General features: G+C 36.1%; 1 protein-coding gene across 23 annotated transcripts in view; it reads left to right on the top strand.

Moving 5' to 3' along the window:
- The window catches only part of FUT8 (fucosyltransferase 8), a 339,734-nt gene that overhangs the window by 81,227 nt on the left and 236,945 nt on the right, over positions 1-21,562 (top strand). For 3 of the 23 annotated variants that reach the window (XM_050799272.1, XM_050799264.1, XM_050799267.1), the window contains one exon: positions 3,691-3,795. The exons of 16 other annotated variants lie outside the window; for them this stretch is intronic. The gene's annotated coding sequence lies outside the window, so the exon portion shown is untranslated. Of the gene's footprint in view, positions 1-3,690; positions 3,796-7,016; positions 9,214-14,648; positions 14,700-21,562 lie in introns of those variants that run through there. 4 more of the 23 variants (XM_050799276.1, XM_050799270.1, XM_050799277.1 and 1 more) reach the window with 4 other exon arrangements.

Here is a 21,562-nt window from a genome sequence, read left to right as displayed (position 1 = left end):
AGATTTGAAGAAGTAGATTTTTTGTTTTTGAGACAGGGTTTTGCTGTAGGTCTCCCAGGCTGGAGTGCAGTGGTGCTGTCATAGCTCACCGCAGTCTCTAAACTTCTGGGCTCAAGCGTAGAAACAGATCTCGTAGTGGAAGTCTCTGCCCAATAATACTGAGATCTTGGAACCTTACTCATTTCAGAAATGGCTCTGGTCTGAATACATTATATGGGACTAAGCTCTTCTAAATGTCTTTATCCCTTAATTCTTTATGCATAAACTTCAGCAACTTCTAAGCTACCACTAGTAAATTTTCACTGTAAATTATATACTGGATGATTGAATTTTTAGAATTAGATTTATTCCAAGTATAAGTCAACCTAAATATAAAGTTTTTCTCTACTTAAATATAAGCTTTTTGGCATTCTTGAAGATTCTGAGTATTTCTGTGGACAGTTATGGCCATCAGGGTGTTTGTTTGAATTCTGGAATTGCCCTAGCGAGCACATAAACTGTGGAGTAAAGCAGGTGTGTGGTCTGACTGTCACTTAAGATCTGTGCAACCTTGAATAGTAACTTTGATGCTAATTTTCCACATCTGTAAAATATGGATAAAAAATGCAGAGTCTTTACCACAGTGCCTGGCATGAAGTAGTGGCTCAATAAATGTTAATTATTACTATTGTTAACTAAATAAGAGTTCCCTAGGTCTCTGGTTTCAAACATATGAGATGTTGGAGATTATGAATACCTTGGGGCCACCTTGAGCTAAGACTAGATGCTCAGGAGCACCGTTTTGGTTAGTCATTTATTCATTGAGCATATATTTTTGCATTGTTTTAACTTTGCAAAATACCTAAATCAGTCAATTTTATTTCTATACATATATTTCTATATAGAGGAGATTTTCTATAGGATGTCCTATTCTGGGTGTGTCTTTCTGACCTGCAGCTAATCAACTGACTACAGGTTTGCTAATTTTTTTTGAAAAACCCTAATATGGTAAAACAGTAGTACAGAGGAAATAAGCTGTTGGTCAACTTCTAAATTCTGGCACAGGTTAGATTTGCCTAAGAGCAAATCATATAGCAAGAGTTGATGAGATAACTTTTCTTATAGCTTCTAGCCTGGGTAAGTTTGTCTCACTTGGTATCAAGTCAGAGGAATCTGAACTATAGAACCAAATTGTAGGGAAAGATGACTAAGGGTTCGTGATGTCTTTTATTTTCCCCCCCCAAAGGAGTTCTAGCTGTAAAAAGCATCATGGTTTAAAAGTTATCAGGCATCAGTGAAGGCAGCAGAAAAGTCAGAAACTAATATACCCAAGTCTAGATTATATCTGTTATAATCTTTTTAGTGAGAAGATTCCAGGTTCTAGAACCAGGTCTGTAAAATGTTGAGAGCCCTCTAAGTAAACTCCATTATTGTCGTGTAATTGATTTTTCTTTTCTTTCTTCTTGGACATACTCTTCTTTAAAGAGAGTATTCCCCCCTCTACCCCAGATAGTATCTATCTTTGGGGTTTTGAGAACAATAGTATTCTTGTGCTTTAGGTTCTGAGTTGCTGACTTGAGGGAATTTGATACACAGGAGTCCCCAAGGCACCCCCAGTGGATACCTGAAACCATGGATAGTACTGAACCCTATATATACAGGTCAGGCATCCCAAATCTGAAATCCAAAATGTTCCAAAATCTGAAACCGACGTGACACTCAAAAGAAATGCTCACTGGAGCATTTTGGATTTGTGGATTTGAGATGCTCGACTGTTAAGTATAAAACAAATATCCCCAGTAGGAAAAACTCCCTATTCCCATTAGTTTTTACTTGATATTCTGAATTCTTAAGTGTGATTTTTTTTTTTCCTAATTTGGGGATAGCTCCTATTTTTATGAGAGAAATTAATGGGAAATTTTGAGATGGTAACTAGAAATTGTCTTTGCAGTGTTAAATTTATAGTTGGGAGGCTACTAGGCTGGGTGGCTTTAGCTGTTTAAGTTCCTAGCTAAGCAAACCAAAGCCCAACTTAGAAAGTAAAAGGAAACTAGATATTTTGCCAACTAGAAACCACCTAACTAATCTCAAACTAGTGTCTTTACACTCTAACCAGTGAGATGTTTTCTTTGTCTTCCTTCTGTGTTCAGCATGTAAAGCTTGCAGCCGACACTGCTGCAAGTGAAACTCTTCAAACCTCTGCTTGATTGATGACTCATTCTTTGCCCAGATAAACTCTTTTATTTTGTCTGTTTTTGCTTTAAACAACAGAGGAACATAAATTCTGTTAATTGATTGTATGAATAGAGCAGTGAAAATTCCCTGTAAGGCTTTGGTTATCAGTATTTTAGGAATATAGATCTTTTTAAAACATCCCCTTTAGCTTTTAATGTGTTTTGGTTAAACAAGGTGATGTATGTGTCAGTATAATGCCAGGCTCACAAAAGTTGCTAACTAAATGTTAGTTCCTTCAATACAGATATTCATTCCCTGGGACATGGTTCCAAAAGTAGATTATCATAAGAATTCTCTGAGAAGCTTTGAAAAGCTACAGATGTCTATGGCATATATTATAATATATGGCATCTATATTAATACATGTATGTAGATGTACACAAACGATTTTATCTACTTTTTCCTTAACATTAACTCCTTCAGATAGAATGGTTGGCTCAAATGATTTAATTGTTTTTGAGATTGTTGATTCTTAGAAACAAATCCCCTGCAAAAAGGTCGTACCAGTTTACCCAGTTACCTTTTCCTCACAGTTTCTTTAACACTGGGTATTCCTGAGCTTTTAGTATTTCTCAGTTTGGTGGAAAGGATCTCTTTGTTGGGATCTCTTTGATTATGAGTGAGATTCAGCATTTTCCATAATTTACTGATGTCTGCATTTCTTCCTTTCTCCCTCCCTTTCTTCTTTCCTTTCTCCTTCTCCTACTTCCACTTTCCCCTGTCCTGTCCTCCCTTTGCCCTGCTCCCCATCTTTCTTCCCCTTCTATCCCCCTCCCCTCCTGTTTTTCCTTCTTTACTTGTTTTTGATCTCTGTTCTCTCACATATGAAGATTCTGTTTTGACCAGCAGTAAGTTGAATCATGGGGCTAGAAGATAAGGACTAAAAACAGGAATTGGTGTCCAGAAAAGTGGGGTAATTTTGATTACTGTGCCTGTTGCAAATATGAGCAAGATGTTAAATGTATCATAGATCTACAAGTTTTTTAAATACATATTTTAATCTATTGTCTCATTAATGTTATCTTTGAGAAATGGTTCTTTTCAGTTTGAGAATGGGGGAATTGGATTAAAATTTTCTTATATGAAGAAACCAAATATTTTGCTACCATCATTTGGAAACTTCTTATTATGATTGGTTCTGGGTGGTATTGGAATCAGTTTGAAATGATGCCGTTAATGACCACATGTTTTGATTTCTTGACTATGGGTAAATGTGATTAGAACAGAAATCCCTTAATAATAGGGATTCTTTATCTTTGTGTCCCTAGTGCCTCATAGTATCTGGCCCTGATTAGGAGCTTTAGAAGTGCTTATTGACTGTGATTGCTTTTTTATCTGAATCTGCCCTTTCTATCCCATCATTATGATAACATCCATCTTGGGAGTAGTAAAACTGTTGCAAACTGCAGAAATGAACTGTGATTTTTTTTTTTTTTTGAGACAGTGTTTTTTTTTTTTTTTTTTTTTTCCACCCAGACTGGAGTACAGTGGCATGATCATCTTAATAGCTCACTGCAGCCTTGACCTTCCCAAGCTCAGATGATCCTCCCACCTCAGCCACCAGAGTAGCTGGGACTACAGGTACACTTCATCATGCCCAGCTAATTTTTGTATTTTTTTGGAGACGGGTTTCATCATGTTGCCCAGGCTGGTTTCAATCTCCTGGGCTCAAGAGATCTGCCCACCTCGGCCTCCCAAAGTATTGGGATTACAGGTGTCAGCCACTGTACCTGGCACAAGTATCTTTTTCAGACACTGCTTTTGATTCTTTTGGGTATGTATCCAGAAGTGGAATTGCTGGTATCATACAGTAATTCTGTTTTTTTTGGTGGGGGGGATGGAGTCTTGCTCTGTCACCTAGGCTGGAGTGTAGTGGTACTATCTTGGCTCACTGCAACCACTGCCTCCCTGGTTCAAACGATTCTCCTACCTCAGTCTTCCAAGTAGTTGGGATTACAGGTGTGTGCCACCACACTGGCTAATTTTTTTGGTATTTTTAGTAGAGATGGGGTTTCACCATATTGGCTAGGCTGGTCTTGAACTGCTGACCTCAAGTGATCTGCCTGCCTTGGCCTCCCAAAGTGCTAGAATTATAGGTGTGAGCCATTGTGCCCAGCCTCTGTAATTCTTTTTTTAACATTTTGAGGAAACATCATACTGTTTTTCACAGTGGCTACACCATTTTACATTTCCACCAGCAGGGCACAGAGTTCTAATTTCAGCACGTTCTTACCAACACTTACTTTCTTTTATTATTATTATTATTTTTATAATCATCATCTTAATGGGTGTGAAGTGGTATCTCATTGAGATTTTGATTTGCATTTTTGAAATGATTAGTGATGTTGAGCATCTTTTCTTATGCTTATTGTTCATTTGCATATTTTCTTTGGAGAAATACCTATTTAAGTCCTTTGCCCATTCTTGAATCAGATTTTTTGTTGTTGAGTTTTAGGGATACTTTTAAAAGATACTAATCACATGAACTCCATTTTAAGTGATTTATAATTCTGTAACGTATACTTTTTTTTTCTGAGACTTCTATATAGTTTGTATTCTAGTGGGTCGATGGAGTGTGATTTTTTTTTTTTAAATAGCTTTGCTGAGGTATGATTGGCAATAAAAAATACTGCACACGTCTGAAATGAACAATTTGATTAGTTTTGACATATGTATACATCTGTGAATCCATCACCACAATTAAGATAGTAAACATACTCATTACCTCCACAGATTTCTTCTTGCCCCCTTGTAATCTTTTCCCCCACTACTGCCCATCCTTCATTGCCTCCAGGAAAATCCTGAATTGCTTTTGGTCACTATAAATTTAGTGCATTTTCTAAAGTTTTTTAAAAATGGAACTTATAGTATATACTTTTGGTCAGGGGCTGTCCATTCCTGTGTTTATTTACCATTTGTATATTTTCTTTGGTAAAATGTCTGTTTAAATATTTTGCCCATTATATAAATTGAGTTGTTTGTTTTCTTATTATTCAGTTTTGAGAGCGGTTTATATTCTTGATCAAAGTTGTTTATAAGATACATGCTTTGCAGATGTATTTTTCCTGGACTGTAACTTGTCTTTTCTTTCTCTTAATAGTATCTTTGGAGAGCACACAGTTTTAATTTTGATGAAGTCCAGGCTATCAGTTTGTTCTCATATGGATTGTGTTTTTGTTTATGTATCTAAGATATATTTGCCTAATCCAAGGGCATAGAAGTTCTCTCCTGGAAGTTTTTTGGTTTTGTATTTAGACCTATGATGCAATTTGAGTTAATTTTTTTGTATGGAGTAAAAAGTGGATAGAAATTCTTTTTTGGGGGTAGGGACATGCCGTTGTGTCAGCATCATTTACTGAAGTGGTTTGTCCTTTTGACTTTTGTCAAAAATCATTTGATTGTATATGCGTGGGTTTATTTCTGATTCTGTTTTGTTCCACCGATCACTTTGTCTTTCTTTCTTTCTTTTTTTTTTTGGTCTCATACCAGCTCAATTTTAATTTTAAAGTGACAAATGTACAGGTGGAATGAAATTTTAAGCAACACCCTCCAAATTCCTCTTACATGATAAGAAGGAGCTGAACGTAATTTTGGTCTATACTAAACAGTAGCTCAGGATAGACATAAAACCAATTAAGGATAGACATAAAACCAACTAAGCCTATGTGAAAATCAACTTATAAATGGACCACAACTCCATGATATTGTTTCTGTGCTGTGATTTCTTTGTCTTTCTCGATGCCACTACAATACTGACTACTATGGCTTTATGTCGTGAAATCGGGTCACGTTAACCCATACAACTTCTTGTTCCTTTTCAGAGCAATTTTGGCCGTTGTGCTGGTTGCCAATCTGTTGCCTCTCATCTTCAAACATACCCTTTTTGCCTGCTCTGTGAAAATATATCAGGCCCTTTAAATATTTTTCTTTTGTCAGCTGACAATGTTAAGCTTTGCCAGTACAGAGTGTTGGAGAAACACTGTAGAAAAGTTTTGCTTCTTCATTTCTGTGTACTTGCTTAGTGGACTGTAGCAACACACTCAGCTTCTTCAGTGTCAACCCACATTGGCTTCCCCACTCTACAGTTTCTGTAGGGTGCATGTTTTCACCATTATCAGGCTTCTGCAGTGCTCAGAGGGCAGCAGTACCCAGCACCAGTGACCCAAGGCCAGCAACTTCTTTTACTTCCCCCTCAGGTGGATTTGTAACAGAGTATCTTTGTGAAGAGATTTTACTAGCACCCTAAAGAATGGATTTTTGGCAAGTTCCTCAAGGTAGATTTCCAGTAATTTCTGCTGGTGCAGCACTACAGCAACTTCTCTGCTATTCAGTGAGAGGACTGTGTTCTCTCCAACAAGGTCTGGATCTCAGCCCTGGGATAGTTTAGGGTTGGAGGAAGCTCTTGCCTTAGTGTTCTATGTCAACCTAGGGAGCATTGGCTACTCTTAGAGTTCTCTTTATTTCTCATTAGTTAATTGGCTGTTTCTCTAACCCCAGGTTAAATAGTTAGTGATCCTTTTTTTAAGCTTTCACTTTTCAAATTACTATGTGGCTTTTCTCTCCTGAATGGCTTTACATTTTCATATGAATTTTAGAAACAGTATGTAAATATTTGATTGGAATTGCATCAAAATCTATAGATGAATTTGAGGGACAATTGACATCTTAACAATATCAAATCTTCTGACTCATGAATAAGATGTCTCCATTTATTTGGATGTTTAATTTCTTTCAGCAGTATTTTATTGTTTTCAATCTACTGATCTTACCCATATTTTATTAGGTTTATCTTTAAGTATTTTATATTTTTTGATGCTTTTATAAATATTTTAATAACATGTCAACTTTTTTTTTTTTGAGACAGAGTTATTGGCCAGGTGTGGTCAATTACTGTCACCCAGGCTGGAGTGCGGTGGCATGGTATTGGCTCACTACAACCTTCACCTCCTGGGTTCAAGCGATTCTTCTGACTAAGCCTCCCAAGTAGCTGAGATTGCTCAGCTACCACACCCAGCTAAGTTTTGTATTTTTAGTAGAGATGGGATTTCACCTGGTCTCGAACTCCTGATCTCAAGTGATCTGCCCTCCTCAGCCTCCCAAAGTGCTGAGATTAAAGGCGTGAGCCACCACACCCGGCCAATAACATATGATTTTTAATTATTCATTACTAATGCATAAGAATGCAATTGATTTTTGTGTCGTGGCATTGTATCCTGAAAACCTGCTGTACTCATTCTCGTAGCTTTTTTGTAGCTTACATTGGCTTTTCTGCATAGACAAAGCATGTCTTTTGTGAATAAAGAGACTTTATTTCTTCCATTCTAATAAAAAGACAATCCTTTTATTTCTTTTTTCTTGCCTGATTTCACTGGCTAAAACCTCTGGTATAATGTTGAATAGAAATAGAGTGGACATCTTAGTCTTGTTTCTAATCTTAGGCGGAAAGCATCTATTCTTTCACAATTAAGTATGATATTGTAGATTTTTCAGGATGCACTTTATTGGGCTGAGGAAGCTTTTTTTCCATTCCTAGTTTTGGTAAAGTTAAAAAAAAAATTAGGAGTGGATTTTGAATTTCGTCATTTTTTTTTAATGTGTTGAAATGATTCCATGTTTGTTTGTTTTTTTTAAGTTTTTTATTAGCCAGGCGTGGTGGCGGACACCTGTAGTCCCAGTTACTCGGGAGTCTGAGGTGGGAAGATTGATTGCTTGAACCTGGGTGGTGGAGGCGTCAGCAAGCCGAGATCATGCCACTGCACTCCAGCCTGGGTGACAGAGTTTGAGACCCTGTCTCAAAAAAATAAAAAAAGTTTGTTAATATGGTGTATTACATTGCTCGATTTTTAAAGGTCAATCCAACTCTATGTTTCTGAAATAAACCCACTTGGTTATGATGTGTATTTGGCTTCTTGATGTGGCCCCACAGTTCACTGATGCTCTTTATGTTCTTTTTGTGTTCTTTTCTCTTTTTGTGTTACATTTTTGGATCATCTTTATTGGTATTTTTCCAAGTTCATGAATCTTTGCTTCTACAGTGTCTAATCTGTTGTTCTATGTAGTTTTTTTATGTTAGACATTATAGTTTTCATCTTTAGAGTTTTGATTTAGATCTTTTTTATATCTTCCATGTCCCTTAATGTTTTAGCTATGTGAAATACATTTAGAATAACTTTTAGACTAGGCATGGTGGCTCATGCCTGTAATTCCAGCACTTTGGGAGTCTGAGGTAGGAGAATTGCTTGAGCCCAGGTATTTAGGACCAGCCTGGGTAACACAGTAATACCTTGTCTCTATTTAAAAACTATAGTAATTTTTAATGTCCTTGTTTGCTAACGTCTGGGTTGGTTTCAGTCAATTGATTGCTTTATTCATGTTTTCATGCCTCTTTGCATATCTGGTAATCTTTAACTGACAGACACTGTGAATTTTACCTTTTTTGAGTGTTAGATATTCTTTTATTATTAGAAATTCTGTTGAATTTTGTTCTGGATATGTAGTTAGAGACAATTTGAAGCTTGCTTTTATGATGTTTTTTAGAAGGCCTGGAGCAATGCTCAATCCAGGGCTAATTACTCTTCACTACTGAGGCAAGACCTTCTTAAGCACTCCACTCAATGTCCTGTGAATTAAGAGCTTTACCAGTTTGGCTGGTAGGAACAGGCAGTATTCCTAAGTCTGCATGATTATCCATCACTGTTCTCTCAAATTCTTTCAGATGTTTTTTCCCCCAGCCTCCAGTAGTTGTCTCACACTTTGAGCTCATCAGTACTGTGTTGAATATTTGAGAGGCCCTGCTGCAGATCTCTGGGTTTTGTTCTCTACGTAGCCACCCTGCTACTTTCCCAGGGCTAGCTGCCTTGGTCTTCATGGACTCTAAGCTCTTCTGTTTCATCGACTCAAGTTAGTTTCTCCACGTACCTAGCTCCCCTTGGATTTCTTTCTCTTCCCTGGGCCTTAGCCTGAAAAGTCTCTGAAGGTTGTAAGCTGGGACTGTTGAAGGTATTGTTTATTTCCTGTCTCTCTAGAATCACTGTTCTTTGTTGCTTGATGTCCAGTTTCTTGAAAAATGTTGTTTTCTATATTATGTTCGTTTTTGTTTCGTTTTAAGTGAGAGGACAAACCTAGTTGTTTTACTGCATCCTGACCTCCATATATAGTGTATTTTAACCCCATTATTTTCCATTTTTTAAAACTTTTTTTCCCATTATTTTCAGTGTAAAAATAATTCTGGTTTGAGAATTATAATTTCTTTATGTTTTGGCACTAGCTAATGCAAGTATCTATTATATACAAATTGTATTGGCAATTTTCTTTCTAAAAAATCCCCCCAGACTGTTATTCTGCATATATAGTAATACCTAGGTTTTAAAAAGTATTTTATTTCCAATATCATTTTCAGTTGGTTAAAATAAACTACAGTACATACTAGTGGAGTCTAATTAAATGATGTGAAGAATATAGAAAAATACTTAGAAATGTTTAGAGAATGCATCCTGATGAAATCTGTTAGGAGTACAATTGTTTTAACTGTAAAGCTTGGCATTACTGGATGAGAGACAGCTATAGGATACTTAGGTCTTATTGGTGAACATATAGGAAGAGGTTGAAATAAGAGATGAATTACATGAAGAAGTTTTTAAGTCATGGAGGCTTACTGAGATATTGAGAAAAGCAAATAAGTAGACCTAACAAGACAGAGGGGGCTCAGAAGAATGCATTTGTTTCTTATAGATGGTAGTTGGAGCTAGGGCAGTGTAGCTTATGGCTTTGCTTGAGTGGAAAGAGTTGACTTGGGATAATTGGATTTAAACCCTCTATTTACCAGTTGCTAACTGGGTAAGTTTCTTAAACTAAATTTCTGATTTTGCATGTGTAAAATGAGGATAAGCATATTTATCTCGAGGGTTGTAGTGAGCATTAAATAGAATCAATTACATAGAAGTATATAGCAGTATATTTATGTGCTTAATAAGTGTTTGTCTTTGTCTTTATTATTTTAAAGAAATGACCAGAGAAAGCTTTACTTTTCTATTGCATATTTCCCTAGTCATTATATGGACATAGAAGCAGTGCTTACAATTACCTTGGAACCCATCAAGAAGAAATGATGCAAATTCCTGCCCTGTTGCCCTCCTGGAACATTACATAGTTTGGATGAAAATCAGCCAGAGCACTGTTAGACTCTATTAGCATAAGACTATGTTAGAAAATAGTGGGCATGGACCGGGCACGTTGGCTCACACCTGTAATCCCAGCACTTTGGGAGGCCAAGACGGGCAGATCACAAGGTCAGGAGTTTGAGACCAGCCTGGCCAACATAGTGAAACCTCCTCTCTATTAAAAATACAAAAATTAGCCGGGCATGGTGGCATGTGCCTGTAGTCCCTGCTACTCAGGAGGCTGAGGCAGGAGAATCCCTTGCACCCAGGAGGTAGAGGTTGCAGTGAGCCGATATTGTGCCACTACACTCCAGCCGGGGCAACAGAGCGAGACTCTGTCTCATAAACAAAAAAAAAAGAAGATAGTGGGCATGAGAAGGCCCTGAAGGAAAGTTCTAACTTGGAGAAGGATGGTGGAATTTTTTTATAGGACTTTGACAGGAGGGGTCAGGCAAAGTTCAGTTTGAGGAGTAATTAGTCAAGGATAGGTCTCAGAGGAGCGGAGAGTTGATCATGTAGATTAGCAGTTATTGGGCAATTTGAGTTTTATTAAGAATGTTGGGGCTGGGCATGGTGGCTCATGCCTATAATCCCAGCACTTTGGGAGGCTGAGGCAGGTGGATAACTTGAGATGAGGAGTTCGAGATCAGCCTGGCCAACATGGTGAGACCCCATCTCTACTAAAAATACAAAAATTAGCCAGGTAAGGTAGTGGGTGCCTGTAATTCCAGCTACTCGGGAGGCTGAGGCAGGAGAATCACTTGAACCCGAGAGGTGGAGGTTGCAGTGACCCGAGATCGTGCCACTGCACACTCAAGCGTGGGCAGCAGAGCGAGACTCCATCTCAAAAAAAAAAAAAAAGGTTCCCAGTTTTTAGTGTCTTCACAGTAGATTTTTTTGTCATTGGCTCTTGCAGCCTTTCTCTTTGTCTCCCCCAGTTCCAGCCCCCCAAATAGAAGGACCTATTATCTTGCTCATAATTTTAGATTCCTAACTTTTGATTTTGGAAGGCACTGTCTTTGTGAAATTTCAGAGATGAAGGAGTTAAATATTTTGTGGTGCAGGAAATTTCTCTCAGTCTTTGCTCCTTGAATTCTTTGTGCAGTTTTTTCTTTGTTTGTTTTAGAGACAGGGTCTTGCTCTGTTGCCCAGGCTGGAGTACAGTGGTGTGATCATAACTCACTGCAGCCTTGAATTTCTGAGCTCAAGTGATCTTCCTGCCTAAGCCTCCTGAGTAGCTAGGACTACAAGTGTGTGCCACCACATCTGGGTAAAATTTTTTTGTAGAAATGGATCTTGCTATGTTGCCCAGACTGATCTGAAACTCCTGGCCTCAAGCAGTCCTCCTACCTCTGCCTCCCAAAGTGCTGAGATTACAGGTGTGAACTACCTCACCCAGCCTGCACTGTGTCTTGGATCCTGCTGTGTAGGTGCTCTGTAGTAGAGGAAACAGTAATATATGATAATGAAAAGCTTTGAAGTAGCCAAGTGGCTGGAAGGGAGATTTGAATAGAGTTTTGCAGCAGCTATTTTAGTTGAGGACACATCTTCAACTTAAATTGCAATTGCCAGTTTTCATTTTGCTTCATCCTTCTGTGATGATCCTAGTAGAAGTCAAATGAGATCATTTTTGATAGTTGGTTTGCAGGCTTTGGTGTACGCACCCAACCTTTCAAAGCCTGCCTGTGCTTTTCATAGAACTCAGTTTTGTGACTGAAAGGATCAGCTATTCTCTTCTATCTTTTTAATGCACTACTGGTTTCTAGCAGCTGCTGCTTAACACTGTTCATTCTTGAGTTTGGTGAATTGTTTTCTGTGCTCCATGTGATTTCTTTGTCTTTGTGAGGTACATTTTGACTACAGGTGAGCCAGTTTCCTGTGAATATAATCTATGCCTTGAAATTAAATTATCTTTATCCTCTTTAAATATGTAAATCCTCTTATTATCTGCTAGTTTGCCTCTTGCTTTGTGGCTCCTTGTGTTCCTCTTGTAATGCTTGCTTAGCTTTTAATTTAAATACCAGACTGTTTGGTTAGCATCCATAGAAGATATAGGCCTATTCAGGAAAGTGTGACTATTTGACCACCATATTTAGGATTACTGGGGCATTTCTTTCCAAGTTTTCAGAATACAGAAAAAGAGGTGAGTTTCCTGTTCCTTCCTAATCAAGTTCACCATTGACCTTGTACTTTTTGAAGCAACTTAAAAAAACAACATGAAGAATAATATATTTACTATTTCTACATGAATATACTGACCATAACTATGGAAAATAGATTAGTTACATGAGGCTCTCGGGGTAAATGTGTCAGATGTCAGTATTTTAGTATTGTCAGGTAGTATTAAGTATTTTTCCGTCAATGATTAGAAAGTTATGATTTTTTGTTGTTCAGCAAAATATGAAAATTTCAATAATGTTGCCTTTTCTTTTTGATAGCCAGAGGAAGTTAGAGAACAGATTTATGTAACACTAAACTGTCACTGGCAAGAACCTTTTCTTTGTAACATGTTACTTTGCTTCCTAACCTCATTCTCCTACACCTGTAACAATGGTGAATATGAAGCAAGTGTTCAGTATCCTAGCTTTCTTTAATTTTCTGGGACGTATTTCTTTTAGTCTCCGTATATTAAATCTTAGCGAATCTGAAAGGCTTCTGTATTAGCCTTTTTAATTTCTCCCTAAGAAAGTATTGATGTTTTTATAGGAATCTCTGCTATCCAGGGATAAAACATAACATGCGATTAAAAAAATTTCAGCCATTGAGCATGTTTTTATAAACGGACAGATCAGTTACTTAAAAAGTTCTATAGATTTGTGATAAAAAAAATTCCCTATTTGAATAATTGTCCAGGAAATTAACTGTTGATTATATTTAAAATATAACATAAAAATGAGTCTTCATTTGTGTTGATTCATGTTGTAACTTTTTTTGAGTAAAATGCATCATTAAAAAATATATTTGGAATGATATTAAAAAGGATTATGTTTTGTTTATTGGTATCACACATTTATGTCATGTGGGTAATAGACTTGTTTCATAGTAAAACAGATGGCATGGCAAGGGAGAAGAAACCTAAAATGCAAGTTTTTGCACAAGTACCAAAGAAATTCAGTGTACTTTCTTTTCAGAAAAACATTAAAAACTCCAAAACCCTAGGAAGAAAAACCTTCTTGCATTTATATAACAATTCTTATCGATTAGTTGCAGGGCAAAAATAATAAAATATTAATTATATAGTCAAAAATAGCTTTTAACTATGAAGAAGTCTTCCTGTCAAATTCTTCTGTTCATTAAACCTACTTTTGGTTATTATTTAAATGTAATTGGGCAGTTCCAAGAAAAGCTTCAGAACAGCTGTAATTACAGCTGCAGATTTAGTCAAAATAGGGGCTGTAAAAGGCTCTTTACTCTCCTTTCTCATCTCTTTCACCCCCACCCCAAATAACCCAAATTTAGTTGTAAAAGTTTTTGGTAAGCTCAGGATTTCTGAAACTGGAGTGCTATGTATTTAACTGCATGCAGATGTGATGATTACATGTGACTTTTAAGGTTCCCATAACCTTTTAGTTTTTCTATTGCTGTATGCACAGTTAAGTGATTCTTGTCAGCTGTGTCTGTATTGAATTTTACAGATACACATATATTTTAAACACAGTTTAGTGATTTTTATAAAGGCCCAGGCATCTGCTCAAACTACTGAGTAGGGTAATAGTTTTCAATCTAAATTTTAGCTTATGTTGACATTATTACAGGTTGACTGGAAACATTTACAAAAGCCTGTATCTGTGTTAAAAAACTATATTTCTTCAAATTTTACTCTACTAGGAAATTGCCTTTGACCTCATCTGAAAACAAATTTGGCAAACCTCTTAATTTTTAGAGAAAGACCTACTATGATAAATCAAAAACTAAATACACATGTATGTCACATCCTTCCCCCGTCCCAGAGCTTTGATCTACGGAGTTGATGGCATTCTAAGGTCTGGTTTTTAGTTAATCAGTCAGGGATTATATATAAGGGTTATGGAAGACTGTGGCTAAAAGCAAGGTTTAGAGCCTTTTTGCCTTTCCCAGTTAATTACCATTTCTTTTGCAGATGGCAGTTTTGCTGAATATTGATCATAAGATATAATAAAATATCTTGGATTCTCACCACAATTTTACAGTGTTATCTGCTCAGAATCTGGTTCAAAATTGTAGTGACTTGTTGAATTGCACATAGGGAAATATGAAGAACCTTCTGCTAAAGCCAACAATTTAACACTTTTAGTTAGAAAACCAAGTGAAACTTGCCTGTATTTGCATAGCACCATATTAAAAGTGGTAAGCATATAAAATTGTATAGGACATGGTTCTTACCTCAAAGTACAGTGGGTAGACAAGGTGCAAATATATGCATTAAAATAATACATCAATGATTAGGGTAAATAAACTTAGCTTTAAATCCCCAGACTCAGCACCTCTTTAAATCTTGAATTCTAAACATCGAGACCAACTTTCTTACAGATGACGAAACATATTCAGAGAAGAGCAGTGAATTGTCTTTAATCAAAGGAGGTTTATAGGTCATTCTAAATATAGGCTCAGGAATGACAGTAGCAAGTTAACTTTGCTTTTTATATCTTGAATGTCAGCTAATGTTGACTGATTGCTTGTTTCAAGTATTTTTACAGAGAAACTTCTGGTCCTTTTCTCATGTGAGTCCAGTGGGAATATCAGCAGCGTGGGGACAATAGGTTATTTTCAGACTGGATAAAATTGAACAGAAGCCATTTCAGAGAATACTGGAGAACTGAAAAGAGTAATAAAACATTCATTAAGACAAAATAAGGGAACTATATAAAATCACATAGTTTTTAAAGCATGAATTGATTTATAGATACGAGGAAAGATAGGTAAAATGTGATATGGAATATAATTTTGATGATTAAGCATAACTTAATTATGTAAGGAAAAAGGAATTAACAGAAAATCTTTTAGGAAAGTAAATAGAACTTTGAGACTTCAGTAAGATAGGAAAAGTGAAATGTGAAAATTTTATATAGGGAGGCTATAGATTTAACTCATTGTTAAAAACTTGTCATCATCACAGTCTTCTTTTGCCTTCTCCCTTACCCCACTGGTTCTCTCTAAGAGAAGCTCTGGTGTCATGTGGTGTGATGTAATATAGTGCTGTAAAGTTCTTATTTTGTCACTTACAACCAGCCTGGTCTTGGAATAAAAGTTTGCTTATGAAGACATAAAAAAATGAATAATTTTGAATTAGTTACTTAGACTTGTGAGCTTCAGTAACTTAGCAAAAAATAAGACTATGTCTTCAATGTGCTTAATTATACAATTTTTGGGACAATCAAGTGAAATCATGTGAAAGTGTTTTAAAAACTGAAGGTAAGTAATTTTTTTTTTTCATATTGCAGCTATAGATTCAATCCAATATGACAAATATTTATGAGTATGTTAAGTTTAGACAAAAGCTGCCGCCTTCAGTTTAGCCTAAAGGTTTTTCTGTACACTGTGAACTGTAACAAGTGGAGGCAGAAACAGACTGTAGTCACACTTGTGCCAGTCACTAAGTGTTGGCCAATCAAATGTAGTCAACTGTTCGAACTGTGTTCAAATAAGGCAAACACCAACCTGTAACCAGTCCAACTGTTTTTGTACGTCACTTCCTTTTTCTGTATGTCAATTCCTTTTTCTGTATGTCACTTCCTTTTTCTGTACATTGCTTTCTTTTTTCTGTCCTTAACTCTTCCACCATGTAGCTGTGCTGGAGTCTCAGCGCCTACTCTGGCTTAGGAGGGTGCCTGATTTGCAAATCGTTCATTGTTCAGTTAAAATTTAATTCTGCGGAAGTTTTTCTTTTATCAAGTACCTAATATGTCAGACGCAGTGTTGTAGACTTTAGAATTCAGGAGAAGGAAGAGAAAGGAAATAAAACATAATGTAAATGTCTATAGTATATGAAAGAACATGAAAAGGGTAATAAGAGATTCAGCTTACCTATATTTTGGCTTAGGCTAAAGAGTTACCCACCTGAATCTGCTCTAAGTCCATGAGGCTTGGTTTACCACAAGTGGCAAAGTGGGAATTTTGACCATTTCGTGTCTCTCTCTCTCTCTCTCCCTCCCCACCTGCTTCCCTCATCTCCTCCCCTCCCCTTTATCTCCCCCCTCCCTCTCTGTCTTCCCCTCTCTCTCCGTGCCATAAGGTGAAAGTTTAAAATTGGGCTCTCCAATAGTTGCAGATAGGAGCTTGTTGGTTTTTTTTGTGTACAGGCATGAATCAATGGCCAAGTCAGAGTGCCATAAGGAATGTACAATTTTTAGACTTTGATGAGTATTGCCAATGAGATAGCTTCTAGATTTTAATATCTGCATTGTATACCTTTCCAGGGCATAGAGGATTAAAGGGGGACTTTAGAAACAACTGTTTCAGTCACCTGTGAAGATACTTTTTACAGAATCCCAGACTTAGCTTGACTGCTTTTTATAGTGAGGAATCTCTCTGTCATGTAATGCAGACCACTTTATTATGGGCTCCAGTGTTTGGAGTTCTTTGTTTTTGTCAGTCCCAAATGACCACCTTCTCCCTCCGTTATTCTGTATTCTTTCCATTTTATTAGATGGACTTTAGGCTTGACTGAAGAGAGAACCTGTTGATGGTGAAGCTAGGAATAGAAAGAGAAGGGATAGGTTCAGGAAGCTTGACAAAAAAGGAAATAATGGTAGTAATAATGGTTAATACTTCTTAGCACTAAAGTCTCAGGTACTGTGCTAAATGCTTTTCTTATATTATCTCATAACCTACAGAATTGATGTTTTAATATTAAATATTAATTAAATGAAAGATTAGTTTGATAGTAAATGATAGTATTTACCCTCTGTTACAGACAAAGAAACTGAGCTACAATAATTTGCCTAGTGAAAGGTAGAGTTCTCACTGGGCTATTGATTCTAGAGACCAAACCTTTAACATTGCCATGTATTGTCTCTTAGGGATAACCTTGGAGGCCTCTTTGGGAAAAATTTTATCCTATTTTTTTTCTAAGTATGATAGTCTTTGGAGATAAAAGATTAATATTTCAAGGCCGGTAATTTGGGTGGAAGTGAGGAGGAGGTGAAGAAACATAAAATTTATTCAATATTTTAAGTTTAGATGAAGAGATAAGAAAGGAAGGAACCTGGAAACAGATAAGTGAATGTAGTATACTTTGTAAGTCAGGGGGAAAGAAAATTTTGGTTTAGCTGTTGTAATGACTACATTTTATCATACTATATAAACGTGCAAGTTTGATCTAGGTATAGTTTAGTAAAAACTATGGTCATTAATTTATACCCCAGTGCTGTCCACTAGAAATGTAGAGTGAACCACACCTGTAATTTTTTAACTTTTTGTTAGCTACATTTAAAAAAGCAAAAAGAAGCAGTTAAAATTGGTTTCAGTTATTTACCATAATGTATTTAAAATATTTCAACAACTAATTGATATAAAAATATCAATTAGATTTTTACATTCTTTTATTCATATTAAGTCTTTGAAATCCATGTGTATTGTACACTTACAGCACATCTCAGTTCAAACTAACCACATTTCATATGGCTACATTTGGCTACTGAATACCTTACCAGACAGTGCATTTACATACCATTAGAAGAGAAAAGGTTTATTGTAGTTGCTATGTTCATAAAAAGTTTCTGATTGAATTACAAGTAGATGGCTTATTCTCCCTCTGTGTGTAACAAACAAGGAGTGAAGAGGAATCTGGGGCTGCAAAGCATCACTCTCTAGTTGTATCCAGAGAATCTGCTCAGGAGGGGCAGCATAATTTTTTATTTTTTATTTTTAAAAATTTTACTTTTAAGTTCTGGGATACATGTGCAGAACATGCAGGATCGTTGCATAAGTATACATGTGCCATGGTGGTTTGCTGCACCTGTCAACCCATCATCTAGGTTTTAAGCCCCGCATGCATTAGGTATTTGTCTGAGGAATGAAACTATAAACATATTAAATCCTATAAAAAGAAAAAAAAGTAAGGTTCTGAAGGGTTCCAGAATTCAGGAGAAGGAAGAGAAAGGATATTTTTTATACTTAAGGAAGTGGGGAGGAAGGTTTTACCAACTATTTAGGTTTCCTGCTGATTGAGGCTTTGTTGTATAGTTAGAAGGACTTCCAAGAGACTCCAGAATTTCTGCTGTCATAGTTCTGGGCTCTGGTTTTACCTAAAGATCTCTCAGTTTTTTTTTTTTTTTTTCTCTACAGAGCTCTGTAGGAGAGGCACAAAGTTCTTACTTAGTGTGAAACATGGTGTTTGTTGGTTTAGGGACTTTGTGCCTCTCTCTGGAACCTTTCAGAACCTTTCTTTTCTTTCTTTTTATAGGATTTAATATGTTTACAGTTTCATTCCTCAGATAGGAATTACTAAAGTTCGCTTTTCCCTTAAAAAAAAAAAAAAAAAAAAAAAAAAACCCAGTAAATTAATCACATTTTAAAAACTAGCAAATCTTTTCTAACTATGATAGTTAAAAAAAAGTTATGTATTCTTTGTGAAAATTTAGGTAATTGAGATACCTGCTTTTACATATTAAATAAACAGGTCTCAAGCAGGATTTTCACTTTGGCTTCTTACTGCACTGGGGTTCCTTGGGCAGGAGCAGTCTAGTGAATCATCACCTCTGGTTTGGATGTGGTAGTACTGGAGATTTTGTTTCCTTTAAGGAGAGTGTGAACAAATGGGAGTTATGTTTTCCTGCAGGCTACGGTCCATTTGTATATTGCTCTTTATCTATGTATCATATTTTATTTGACTAAGAGCCTAATTTTAATAGATTTAATTTTTAAAAATCTTAGCTATTTGTAGGGTTTAAAAAGCTAAACAACAGCTATAGGATTTGTATTGCTTATTGAGAGATACCAGGTTAAAATACAAGTTTTTAAAATATAATTTAGCAGAATAAAACACACTTTTATCTTTTTTCCATTTTCTGAATTTGTAATATGCTAATGTTACCAGTATATAATATTTTTTGCTATGACTAATTGTGTTTTATTTGTTGTGAATGTAGTCTTGGTTCAAGTAGAGGTAAGGAGGTATTTTGGAAACCAGTGCTTACCATTTTGGGGCTAGGTGGTGGGAATAGATAAGCAAGAAATACACTTGGAAGAAAGAAAACCATTTAGTAGGAACTTGAGATGACGGGAGAAACAGACATTTTTAGGAAAGTTAGTTTTTTAAAAAATAAAAAATTTAGACACAAAAATCATGAGGAACATAATCAGATTTTAGAAAAATTTAAGTAGAAAAAAATCACTTTAATTAGAGAACTTTGAAGTAAATACTAATTATGTTTGTATTTTCAGGGGAGGAAATAAGTCTGTTAGTTGGCCCCCCGAGGCTGCCTAGATGTGGAGAACTGTAAGACTGAGTTTGTACTGTCTTTGAGTTAAACAGCTAACCCTGAGTGATTTAGGAATAGATTCCTTTGACATATTTTCAGTCATATTCCTTTTGGAGTTATTATTACATAGATTACCTAATTTGTAATTCTCAAGTGCTATAAAACATTAAACATTTTTAGCAACCTCAATTCATCATAGTCCTATGACTGCCCTTCTTTCACGCTTAATCATATAGGAATATTTGTAAGAGTATGTGATATGGTTACACTTTGTCTCCTCACCCAGATCTCATCTTGAATTGTAATCCCCACAATCCTCACGTGTCAAGGGAGACCTGGTGGGGAATGACTGGATCATGGGGGTGGTGTCCCCCAAGCTGTTCTCATGTTAGTGAGTGAGTTCTCATGAGATCTGATGGTTTTATACATGTCTGACAGTTCCTCCTTCACACATTCACTCTCTCTTGCCTGCCACCATGTCAGACATGCCTCTTCCCCTTCTGCCATGATTGTAAGTTTCCTGAGTCCTCCCCAGCCATGCAGAACTGTGAGTCAATTAAACTTCTTTTCTTTATAAATTACCCAATTTTGGGCAGTTCTTCATAGCCCCCAGTGTGAGAGTGGACTTTGGCCATGATTTTTGTGGTATGACTCAGGAAAATTCTTCTAGTGGGTATGACTGTGGAGTGGTTTTGTACCTGCGGTTGTTGCCCTGGTGCCTCAGGAAGTTAGCCTAGATTAAAGAGTTGAGGTTTTGGAGTCAAATGGGTTGTGTTGAATTCTGTTTCTGACCCTTAACTACCCCTGTGACTTTGGGCAAGTTACTAGACCTCAGTTTCCTCAACTGCAAATTGGCAATAATAGCAGCCACCTCCTAAGGTTGTGATAAATTTTAAGTATAATCATTGCTCCTTTTATTGAGCATTTATTTATTCCAGCCAGATACTGTGTTACATACTTCATATGCAGTATATAATTTAATTTGTATGTGTATGTTAGAGTGTGTAGAAGTTCATTTCCAACAGTAATACATGTCCAGTAACTGGTTGCTATTTCTTTTTCTGTATGTTGATTCCTTAATCAGAAGTTGATGTTCCTAAGATGAAAGATGGGAATGGGCATTTTGATCAGACCTGAAGGACTTGTTTGGAAGTTGACAGTGGTTTGAAAGTGAAATATTTACTAAAGTGTGGTTCAAGGATAATCTGCATGGTAATTACCTTGGAAGCTTGTTAAAATGTAGAGTTTTGTGTTTGTCGTCTGAAACTGAGTCTGAATCAGGATCTCTGGCCATGGAGCCCAGACCCTGCAGTTTTATAAGCTTAATCATAATTCTTATTCTCTATGAAGTTTGAGAATCATCTTTTAAATTTATTCTTCCTGATGATTAAAAAATGATTCTAATGATTTTTAAATATTTTTCTTTGATGTAATAAGCTTTTCATTTTATTGGTAATGGAGGTGGTAAATTTTTTCCGTTTAAATGTTTACATATATGTGATTTTTCTGTGTTATAAGAGTTTAATGGGCGGTGACATTTATTCATTCAGCTAATGTTTAGTAAATATTAAAGTATTATAAATATTAAAATTTATAAAATGCAATTTACTTATTTGGAGTATTTTAAAATGAATATATCATATTTTATTCAGTTATTCAAACAAAATAATTGTTGACACTATGAGTAAAGTAGTCTCAATTTAGTATAAAATATGTCGTATTTTACTCAATTTATAGTCTCCAGATAGGGTAGGAAAGGAAAGCAGATTGAGAATGTGCTGTTATGAA

This window comes from Macaca thibetana, chromosome 7 (assembly GCF_024542745.1).
Source record: "Macaca thibetana thibetana isolate TM-01 chromosome 7, ASM2454274v1, whole genome shotgun sequence".
Taxonomy (NCBI): Eukaryota; Metazoa; Chordata; class Mammalia; order Primates; family Cercopithecidae; genus Macaca; species Macaca thibetana.
This window is presented reverse-complemented; position numbering and strand designations above follow the sequence as displayed.